We start from the raw sequence: 12,009 nt of genomic DNA, 5'->3' as shown, positions 1-12,009 counted from the left end.
TAAAAAATATTAAAACTACTGGGTCAAATGTATGTAGGTGATGCACACTGGGAAACTTTGGGTTTGTCAAAAGATTAAATTACACAACTTAAAACTAAAATAACATACCTTTTGAAGTGATAAAGTTGGTTAATATTCTAACTGATGGTAAATGTTTTTAATGTTATAGGTAAAGTAAAAACAAAACAAAAAAAGTTAATAAAAAATACTCACATGTAAAAAAAATCCAGTGTTTGAAATGAACCAAACCTCGAATCTCTGCAAGGAAATGTCTGCTCCTGTTTCTGAGAAGTAACCAGTGCTGTGCTACTTATATTTAAATATTCACATGAGGAAAGTTAACCCCATATATAACCAAAAATTTTAGTCATTAAGTTTTGTCATAGTTTTATAACTTTGGGTCTACAGAAACCTTGGCAGATCACTGTGGCAATTCTCCATACGTATTTTTATGAATGCAATTTGAATTCCTTTTGATCCATATTTCCAGAGGAATGCCGAGTTCCAATAGCAAACCCACTGGCTGTGGTTCCAGTGAGAACGGGCGCGCCCTTTTCTGTTGCAGGCTTTCCTTGGCTGTGGGTTTGATGCTGGTACATTTGGTTGTTGATATTCTTGTGGCTATGGCAAGTGCTATTGATGTAGGTGTGGCTATTGTCACCTTTTACAACAGCACCAGATATGAAAGCTGTGTTACTAATATACACTAGTTTTCAGAAATAGCTTCACCACATTTCCAAGTCAACTCGGCCATGTCCATTCAATGCACTTAAGCAGAACTTGCATATAATTGGTGTTACACCCCTTAAAACATATATGTCACAGCCTTAATAATCATAACAGCCAAAACCAAAGCTGCCACCATTCCATGACTATAGTCAAAATTACAACATGGCAATAAAATGACTATCGCCAAATCAGATTGTTAGCTCAGATAGATTCACCACAATTCAAATGTTCATTTTGGGGATTTTACAAAACAACATGATTACAAAAGTATAATTAATTCAGATTTACCGGCATCATAAACCACCAAGAAGGCAAAAATGTCAGCAATCATAACATTATTTTTTAATGAAAGGGATCAAACACCTAGCTTAAAAGCAGTCTTTATATTGTCCAGAATTCCTACTTTATTGTCAAAGCACAGTGATATTCCAAATAACTAATACCTTTAAGGTTAGTTGCTGCAGGTAAATATCTGCTGAGACAATGAGACACAGCCAGCCCTGTGCTGCTATATTTTGTCAGGCTCATATTTAAATAAAGAAATGAGGATTATGACAGAGGTCACTTTGGTTGCTACATGATGATAACCAACCAAACTATGATATTTTGACAGTTGAATAATGTGAAGATGTTTTTTTTTTCACTTTTTAGTTAGTGGTCTTGTTAGTATTATTTTAAACTAAACATCCCCTGACACTCAAACATTCACAGGTAGAAGTCAGATGCTTTTGTTTAGTGACAAGCTCATTTTCATGTGCAAATAAGGGATCAGACAAAGGTGATGCATGGTTTCATCATGAATTACAAAGTACAATAGCTTTGACCATGCTAGAGGTGTGCTGCTAGGGCAGGGGTTAACTTGGGCCAGAGCCCAAAAGAGACATCTTAAACAGAGGGCGTTGTGGGGTTCAGCAAGAGAGGTGTATTTTAATGTTATGAGGTTATTCCGGCTACCTCCCCTGTTGACCATGTGTAGGCCGAAATTTTGTATTTCATTTGGAAATCAAGGTCCCAGTGTCCGGAGGAAGAATTGAGAGGCACAGAATCCAAGTTGCTTGAAGTCCAGTGTGAAGTTTCCACAGTCAGTGATGATTTAGGGAGCCCTGTCATCTGCTGGTGTTGGTCCACTGTGTTTTATCAAGTCCAAAGTCAGCACAGCCGTCTATCAGGAAATTTTTAGAGCACTTCATGTTTCCTTCTGCTGACAAGCTTTATGGAGATGCTGATTTCATTTTCTAGCAGGACTTGGCACCTGCCCACACTGCCAAAAGTACCAATACCTGGTTTAATGACCATGGTATCACTGTGCTTGATTGGCCAGCAAACTCGCCTGACCTGAACCCCATAGAGAATCTATGGGGTATTGTCAAGAGGAAGATGAGAGACACCAGACCCAACAATGCAGACGAGCTGAAGGCCGCTATCAAAGAAACCTGGGCTTCCATAACACCTCAGCAGTGCCACAGGCTTATTGCCTCCATGCTACGCCGCATTGATGCAGTAATTCATGCAAAAGGAGCCCCGACCAAGTATTGAGTGCATATACATGAACATACTTTTCAGTAGGCCAACATTTCTGTATTAAAAATCTTTTTTTTTTTATTGGTCTTATGTAATCTAATTTTCTGAGATACTGAATTTTGGGTTTTCATTAGCTGTAAGCCATAATCATCAAAATTAAAAGATATAAAGGCTTGAAATATTAAACTCTGAGTGTCAGGAATCTATATAATATATGAGTTTCACTTTTTGAATTGAATTACTGAAATAAATAAACTTTTCCATGATTATATTGAGATGCACCTGTGTGTGCGTGTGTGTGTGTGTGTGTGTGTGTGTGTGTGTGTGTGTGTGTGTGTGTGTGTGTGTGTGTGTGTGTGTGTGGGTGTGTGTGTGTGTGTGTGTGTGTGTATGTATATATATATATATATATATAAAACCTTGTATAGGCAGTTGTGTGCTGTTCCAAATTACAAATTTTGTACGTTTACAAATTATGTACAATCAGCTGAATTAACCATGGGTGGGATCCAATCAAGGTGTAGAAACATCTCAGAGATGATCAAAAAAATGGGAGGCACCTGAAACAAATTTCTAGTACATACAAATAAATTCTACTTTTAAGAACTTTCTCTTATATAAAATCATTGTGTATCAGACTGTTAGAAGATTTATAATTGTTATAAGACAAAAGAGTACATGATGGGGTTGTCATGATTCTTGCACAATGTCAAGCAAGTTTAACGGGCAACATTTGTGTGTTGGCCAGTATTACAAAACCCAGACATTAAAAAAGTACTAAGTGCTAAACCAACCTCCAAATTACGTTATGATGTTTTGTGCTTTCCTTTGTGGTTTATAGCTTCACAGGAAAGTTTTTTAATTGACAGTAAAAGCCACTAAAGTGCATTTATGGAGAAAGTAAATTCCATGTATGACATAATAAGAGATCATAAGCGAATTGTATGCTGCACACTGACTTTATTAAGTAGGCAATAACAGGAAACGTAATTTTGTGATACCATAGACGACCTCTCATAGACAAGAAAAAACTAAGAATAAATAAAAGGCAAGCAAAACACAAAAATGAAATAATAATATAACATCAAAGAATAATCAATGTGTCCTGAATTCATGCAAGGAGGACAAGTTAGAGGATATATTACCTATTACACCTTTGAGTGTTTTATTGAGCCTACCATGATCACTCACAATGGATGAAAAGAGAATCTGTGATTAAATCAACATCTATTATCACTGACGTTACTATTTTTTTATTCACTCATTCTAGTGTAATCTCTAAAACATTTCTAACAGAGTGCTTGCACATAAAACAGAGAAAATGGATATTTAAAAAGTAACACCCAATGAAACTTTTAACTTTGCTGAAACTCCATTGGTTTAACTTCTCAACTTGCTGCAGTGACATACAAGTGTATTCAAGTACCCTGTGACATCTTTGTTGTGTGTAGATTCAGGTGCAGCAGAACATGTTTCTGGTGACACCCATCGTGATGCTGACATGAAACTTTCCACCAGATGACAGCGAAAAACTGATTTTCAGGCTGGTACTTAGTTACTTTTAACTTGTGCTAGATAGTGAGTCTAATGATAGAGTATTTGATCTACTAGATTTGGTTAACAAAGTCTAACTACATAAATTTTGGTTCCCTGCATTTTGTCTTTGTAGCTTGTAGAAAAATATAATCCATTACATTAGCCACTGGCTTTATCAATCTCTTCCTCTTGTTTTTCAGGTTCAGTCACCCACCTCAGTTTAACGTCACTCCGTAAAGTCTCGAACCTTTCACCTAGCTGAGAGGGAATAAAGGTGACATTAGAAGACCATTATCTGAATGATACAAGCATTTTGGAAATCTAGCTTCATAAAACAGAAAATACAATAGTATTATTGTAGCTTTTCACACATTGCACACAATAAACATTATTGCCAATTGAAAGCAGCTTTAATTGGGGGATGTTACTATACTTGAGAAATCAGAGCCAACAGTCAGAGCTGTTTTGATATATAAATATATATATATCTATCAGGATCAAATGTTTGATATATATATATATATATATATATCAAACATTTGATCCTGAGGTTTGGCCATGAGGTAATTTCCCTGAGGTCTGATCGTTAAGTGCGATGTGTGAGGTCTCACAAAGAGGTGTGATTCTGGGTACTGATCCTAAGGTCTGATGCCTGATATCTGGTTATAAGGGTCTGTACCCTGAGGTCTGATGCCTGAGATCAAATTCTGCTGCTTGAGGTTTGATCCCTGAAATACTATACTGAGATCTAGCCCTTGAGGTCAGGATCATTGAGGTCTGATTCTGAGTACTTTTGTCTGATTCATGAGGTCTGGCCATGACATATAATGCCAGAGATCATCCCCAAGGCCTCAGGTGTGAAGTCTGCCAAGGTTTGATCTTGGGAACTAAGAACTAAGGTCTGATTCCTGAGATCTGGTCGTAAGGTTATATGCCTGCGGTCTGATCCTCAGACAGATTCTGAGAACTGGGAACTGATCAGATGGACAGACAGAAGTTCTGATGTCTGAGATTTAGTTGTGTAGGGACAGGAGGGAGTTTTACCTGCTGTAGAATCTGGGTATTAGTAGCTGGATCTGAAAGGTCAGCAACGGTCTGAATCTTCATCCTCACCATGGTCTTCTTCACTCTCAGGTCTGAATAGTCCGACAAACATATATCCACAAACCAAGGAGGGAAATATTATTGCATTGTGAGAAAAAAGAAGAAAAGCATTTATGAGATGTATATATATTTTTTCACCTTTATAGCACCAGAAGAAAGTTTTATAGTCACATTTCAGATCATGCCAACCATGGTCTGAACTCTCAGCCACACAGTATTCACCAGCATAGTTATCTGGCTGTCTGTCTTGCCAGTTTGTGAAGGAGCTGCTGCTGTTGTCGGACCACCTCCATGGTTCTCTGTACAAGCCAATCCACGCAATATCTGTTGACATCACTGACATCACCTCTACATTTTCCTGAGCATTCTCGATCATAGCCAGGTCTGTGTGGTATGTTCTGCAGTAAGTCTGGGCATCCTTCCATGTCGGTGGATTGTTAATTGCAGTATATGATCTCTTGCCTGGAGGATTTGTATCTACAATAGAGGAAAAGTAAAGCTAGTGTGAGAAGCGCAGCAGCATTAGCTGTGAGGTGATGGAAGTGTTACTTTATAGATTAAGATTTTAAATACAAATCAAGTTATGAGATACACATCAAATACTCAACAGAACTTTTACTTTTGTATATGTGTGTGTGTGTTTGCGCATGTCTTGAAGTCTGTCCCTGACAGCAAGAACAAATAAGTTAAAAACTTAGTCAATTGAAGATGAAAATCTTGTTTTCTCCAGTGGTTTAACATCTCATCTTGCTATAGTGATGTTAAAGGTTACTGTAGGATGTGTCACTACACTCTGACATCAGTGAGCGGGGTTATTACAGGTGTAATTTAGCATACTTCTGACCACACCCAAACAGACTTGAAACCTTAACAGTTATACGCTGCTCTTCAACCTGGTAATCTTTAAATAAGTGAACACAAATTTTTTCTTACCGTTGAAGCAAACAAAAGCCAATTTAACTGAACAGTCTTGATCGGCCCATGTTCCCTGTCTTTTAACAAACACACATTTCTGATGTCCACCAATATTATTTGGCTCAGTGTAGTACCAGCTCTGGTAATCAGTTTTTGCTGTTTCACCAGTTGCTGACCATCTCCAGGAGTTTACATCATTACCCATAACTCCCTTCCAGGATTTTGGGTCATCAGTCAGTCCAATCCATGACCACGCGGTGCTGGTACTTGGCCTGTTTAAACTGCTGAAGTCATCAGCGCTCTCAATGGTCACCAGATCAGTGTGTTTCTCTCTGCAGTAATGCTGAGCGTCGGTCCAGGTCATTGGCAGGTTGACATAGTGGTACTCATAAAAACGGATTTGAGAGCAGGAAGTGAGGCCAAATCCTGAGGGTTGATGATGGAGGACATATTTAGTTGTAAACTGTAAAAATCATGTTTTATATAGTTTTACAATAGAAAATATCTCAACTTTAAATTAATGTTTCTTTGTTCACTTTGAAGTTCATATAATGAAAAAAAAGATACATAGAAAACAGTTATTGTTTTCCACAAACAGTATTGCAAATCTCAGAAATAAATGTATTTCAATTTTAACTTTGAGTCAGATATGGATAACTTTTAGTGAAGGAAAAACTTTTTCAAAACTGAAGATGATTTTAAAATGAGAAGATAGGTGGTTAATGGGTTCCTGTATGTCTTGCCCTGTACTTAATACTCTGACATCTTTCCTTCATAAAATTATCATTAAGGATGGTCAGAGGAGTTCAAATGACTTCATTGCCTTAATGAAATTTCTCTTATAGGCCTGAATTTCTCAGTTGTATGATGGTACATATGAACTGGGAACCAAAAACCATCAACATGAAATTAAAGCAGTCAGAACTCTTACCAAAGAAGAAGACAAAAATCAAAAGCTCTGTAAAGTTCATTTCTGATTTCACTGAAAAGTAAAAAGAAAAAAAGTATAAGTAAAAACGTAAAAAATTGTATGAAGTATCAAGCATTTACCAGGACAACAGATATTAATGCAAAAACCCACCTTAAACAATGACATGCGTACAAGACATGCTACATTTCGAACAAGCTTGACTATGGTTTTCAACTTGGTCCAATATCTGTAAAAAAGGTAGATAAATAGTAGATACAAATTGTAAATAATGAATGTAAATGCATTTCTGTTGTGTTTCGCAGGCATTTCAAAAAATGTTAAAATTACTGGGTGAAACATATGTAGGTGATTCACACTGGGAAACTGTAGGTTTGTCAAAAGGTTAAATTCTACAACTTAAACAAACTTAAATAACAATATACATTTGAAGTTTATAAATTTGATTAATTTTCCAAATGATGGTACATTTATTGTAACATTATTGAAAGTAAAAACAAAACAAAACATGAAGTTAATTTAATAAAATATACTCACGTAAAAAATCCAGCCTTTGAAATGAACCAAACCGGGAATCTCTGTGAGGAAATGTCTGCTACCCTCTCTGAGAAGTATCCAGTGCTGTGCTGTATTTTGTCATTCTTATATTTAAATATACAAATGAAGAGAGGTAACCCCTTAAATAACCTTAATATTTGGTCATCAGAAAATTTGACTTTTAGTGACAGATTTTTAATCTGCGGTCTACCGAAACCTTGCTAGATCATTGTGGCAATTTTATTATACATATTTTTTATTAATGCAGTTTGAATTCCTTGTGATTCATTTCTCCAGAGGAAGGCAGAGTTCCAACAGCAAAGCCACAGGCTGTGGTTACCATGAGAATGGGTGTGTCCTTTGATGTTGCAGGCTCTCTGTGGCTGTGGGTTTGATGCTGGCACTATAAGTTGTTGTTGCTATTGTGGCTATGTCAATTCTTGCTATTCATGTAGGTGTGGCTACTTTTACATTTTACAGCACCACCAGATTTGAAAGCTATGTTACCAGTATTCACCACTGATCAGAACTAGCTTCACCACACAAATTTCCAATTCAGTGATCAATATATCATTAGAATATCCATTGTTCATTTCTATGACACAAAAAGGGGGAACAGTCCCGTTTCATTTATTTTTACCATGATATCTGTTTTACTGTAATAAACTATGGTGAATGCTGACTGATAAAATTGGTAGGGTTGCGAAACGTCTCAGAAAACATGTAGTCATCCTGTAATTGTAAATCACATGCAAAGCACTTGCAAAGCAGTGTAGTGACACGCATAAAGATATAAATGTTAAAACAATTGCCAGTATTGACATGCTACACATCGTTAGCTCAGATAGATTCTCCACAATTAAATTGTTCAGTTTATTTTACAAAAAACCATGAGTAAAATAGTATGATAAATTCATATTTACCAGCGTCATAAACCAGCAAGATGGCAAAACGGTGGCGACTCCCTACCTTTGAAGTGCTCATGAAGTCGGATTTTTATAGTTGGTAAGAGTCCACCGATCATAAAACAGAAAATACCATAGTATTATTGTAGCATTTGATATTAATGTCGTGTTGTATTTAGCAATGGAAGGCAGCTTTACTTGAGGACTGTTACCATACTTGTAGGGAGTCAACAGTCAGAGCTGTTTTGATTGTTGTCTTTTGTGTCAATATAGTTTTTTTTTTTTTTTGTCTGAGGCCATTTGATTCATGAGGCCCATTATTGAAATCTGATTCTTGAAGTCTGATTTATAAGGTTTGAGCCAGAGACCTGATCCTAAGGTCTGGCCATGAGGTCTTATCTCTAGGTCTGATCCTTAAATGTGATGTTTGAGGTCTCACACAGAGGTGTGATTCTGGGTACTGATCCTAAGGTCTGATGCCTGAGATCAAATTCTGCTGCTTGAGGTTTGATCCCTGAAATCTTATATTGAGATCTAGCCCTTCAGGTCAGGATCATTGAGGTCTGATTCTGAAGATGTGGTTGTGAAGTCTGAGCACTTCTGTCTGATTCTCCAGGTCTGAACATGACATGATGCTAGAGGTCACCCTTGAGGCCTCAGATGTGCTGTGGTTTGGTTCCTGAGATCTGGTTGTAAGGTTACATGCCTCAGGTCTGATACAGATGCCTGATGCCTTGGCTCTGATCCTTGAGATCTGATGCTTCAGGTCTGATCCTGAGATCATGAGATCATGAGATCTGATGCCTAAGGTCCGATCCTTAGACGGATTCTGAGATCTGACCCTGGAAAATGGTCAGTTGGATGGACAGAAGTTCTGATGCCTGAGATTTTATTTACCAGTACGGCAGACAAAGAAAAATCCATCTTAAACAATAACATATGTACAGGGCGTGACATTTTGAACAGGCTTGACTATGGTCCAATATGTATAAAATAGTTGTAGTAGTTTAGAATAGATTGTAAATAATAAATGTAAATTTATTTCTGGTGTGTTTCAAAGGAATTTTAAAAAATATTGAAATTACTGGTTGAAACATATGTAGGTGATTCACACTGGGAAACTGAGTTTGTCAAAAGGCTAAATTCCCCAATTTAAAATTAAAATAACAATATTAACAACATATATTTGAAGTTGATAATGTTGATACTCACAAAAAAAAATCCAGCGTTTGAAATTAACCGAAGTTGGAATCTCCGCGAGCAAATGTCTGCTCTCCTCTCTGAGAATTATCCAGTGCTGTTCTGCATTTGACATACTCATATTTAAATATCCAAATGAGGAAAGTTAACCCATTATGTAAACATGTTTGGTCTTCAAAAAGTTAGATGTTTTGTTACTTATTTTTATGATCTGGGGTGTATAGAAACCTTGCCAGATCACTGTGGCAATTTTATGATCTATACATATTTTTTATGAATGCAGTTTGAATTCCTTTTATCCATAGTTCCAGAGGAAGGCTGAGCTCCACAGCAAAGCCACAGGTGTGTCACAGTGAGAATGGGTGTTCCCTTTGCTGTTGCAGGCTCTCTGTGGCTGTGGGTTTGATGCTGGAACATATGGTTGTTTATGCTATTAAGGTAATTCCACTTTCTTTCTGTGCATAGATGTATAATAACGTGTAATTGTGTACCTTGTGACAAAAACCACTTAGCTAGGCTACCTAGCTAGCTAAAGAGCCCTCTTCTTCACCAATTGAGCTTGTATGTGAGTCAATGGCAGGCCCTCGTCCTGACGCACCTGTTGCTACAGCAGTGCCTTCCACCTCATTGGTTGATTTTTGCTCTGATGTGAATTGTCAGCTGTGAGACCTCGTATAGACAGTTGTGTGCCGTTCCAAATTGTGTCCAGTCAGCTGTATTAACTATGGGTGGGATCCAGTCAAGGTGTAGAAACATCTCAAAGATGATCAAAAGAAATGAGAGGCACCTGAACTGAATTTCTAATGTGTGTACCACATTTAGGTACTTTCTCTTATATAAATCATTGTGCATCAGGCTGTTAAAAGATTTATAATTATTTTACAACAAAAGAGTACATAATGAGGTTGTCAAGATTCTTGTTTTATTTCAGGGCAGCTTAAAGGGCAATGTTTGTGTGCTTGCTGTTCCTTCATGGTTTATATCTTTTTAATTGAGTCTCAAAGCCTGAAGATGGATTGAGGGACAAAATAAATTACATGTATGACATAAGAAGAGATCATCAGCAAGTTGTATGCAGCACACTGACTTTATTAAGTAGACAACAAAAGGAAGCCATGAATTTCAGCTAAAGTATTTCATTTTTTATACTATAGACCTGTCATAGAGAAAAAAAGTATATCTATAAAAAGAAAGACAAAAAAACAAAATAATTAAGCAAAACAGTTTACAACAGACATGACTGAATAAGTAAGATAACATGAAAGAATAACCAGAAAGTTTGAGGTTAAAAATTACCCTCCATCTTTCATATATTAAGACATATTTGACTATTTTATTGAGCCTATACCATGATCACTCACAACAGATGACACTGGTTTTCAGGCTGGTGGTTAGTTACTTTTAACTTGTGCTAGATAGTGCATGTAATTCTATGAGAGCAGATTAAGGTTACAAGAGGCTTTGTTTTACAGTGAGTCTAATGATAGAGGATTTGATCTACTAGATTTGATTAACAAAGTCAAACTACATAAATTTTGGTTGCCTGCATTGTGTCTTTGTAGCTTATAGAACTATATAATTCAGCCTTCATCAGTCTCTTCCTCTTGTTTTTCAGGTTCAGTCACCCACCTCAGTTTAACGTCACTCCGTAAAGTCTTGAACCTTTCATCTAGCTGAGAGGGAATAAAGGTGACATTAGAAGACCATTATCTGAATGATACAAGCACAATCTAGCTTCATAAAACAGAAAATACTTCAAGTATTATTGTAGCATTTGACATATTTCACACAATAAACATTATTAATGTCATGTGTTATATTTGCTAATTGAAAGCAGCCTTAGTTGAGGGCTGTTACTCTCCTTGTGGGAAGTTATCAGAGTCAACAGTCAGAGGTGTTTTGATTGTTGTCCTTTGTGTCAATATAGTTCAGTTTTTGTCTGAGGCTGAAGTCTGATTCCTGAGATCTGGTTGTAATGGTCTGTACCCTGAGGTCTGATACCTGAGATCTGGTTTTGACATCTAGTGCTCGAGGTCTGATCCATGAAATCTTATACTGAGATCGAGCCCTTGAGGTCAGTATCATTGAGGTCTGATTCGTAACATGTGGTCATGAGGTCTGATGTCTGTGATCTGAGGTCTGATTCTGAGCACTTCTGTCTGTCCATGACATGATGCCAGAGATCATCCTTGAGGCCTCAGGTGTTAAGTCTGCTGAGGTCTGATATGACAGAGTGTGAGATCTGATCCTGGGAACTGATTAGATGGAAGGACAGAAGTTCTGATGCCTGAGATTTAGTTGTGTAGGGACAGGGTGGAGTTTCACCTGCTGGAGAATCTGGGCATGAATAGCTGGATCTGAAAGGTTAGCAGTAGTCTGAATCTTCATCCTCACCATGGTGTTCTTCACTCCCAGGTCTGAACAGTCCGACAAACATATATCCACAAACCAACAAGGGACATGTTATTGCATTGTCAGAAAAAAGCAGCAAAGCATTTATGAGATCTAATTTTTTTACCTTTATAGCACCAGAAGGCAAGTTCTGAGTTACAGTCTAAATCAGCGAAAGCATGGTCTAATCTCTCAGCCGCACAGTGCTCCTTTTTCTGCGAGTTATCTGGCTCTCTGCTTTGC

The 12,009-nt window shown here is 37.2% G+C and overlaps 1 long non-coding RNA gene across 1 annotated transcript; it reads right to left on the bottom strand.

Moving 5' to 3' along the window:
• Window positions 1-10,975: 10,975 nt before the first annotated feature.
• Window positions 10,976-12,004, bottom strand: LOC111236904. The gene is made up of 3 exons (XR_002665739.1): window positions 11,894-12,004; window positions 11,701-11,792; window positions 10,976-11,048 (listed from the first exon to the last, which is right to left on the bottom strand). It is a non-coding gene; the product is annotated as an uncharacterized LOC111236904 (long non-coding RNA).
• Between the last annotated feature and the right edge of the window lie 5 nt (window positions 12,005-12,009).

The sequence above is a fragment of the Seriola dumerili genome, unplaced genomic scaffold, assembly GCF_002260705.1.
Source record: "Seriola dumerili isolate Sdu_G_001 unplaced genomic scaffold, Sdu_1.0 BDQW01000756.1, whole genome shotgun sequence".
NCBI lineage: Eukaryota > Metazoa > Chordata > Actinopteri > Carangiformes > Carangidae > Seriola > Seriola dumerili.
This window is presented reverse-complemented; position numbering and strand designations above follow the sequence as displayed.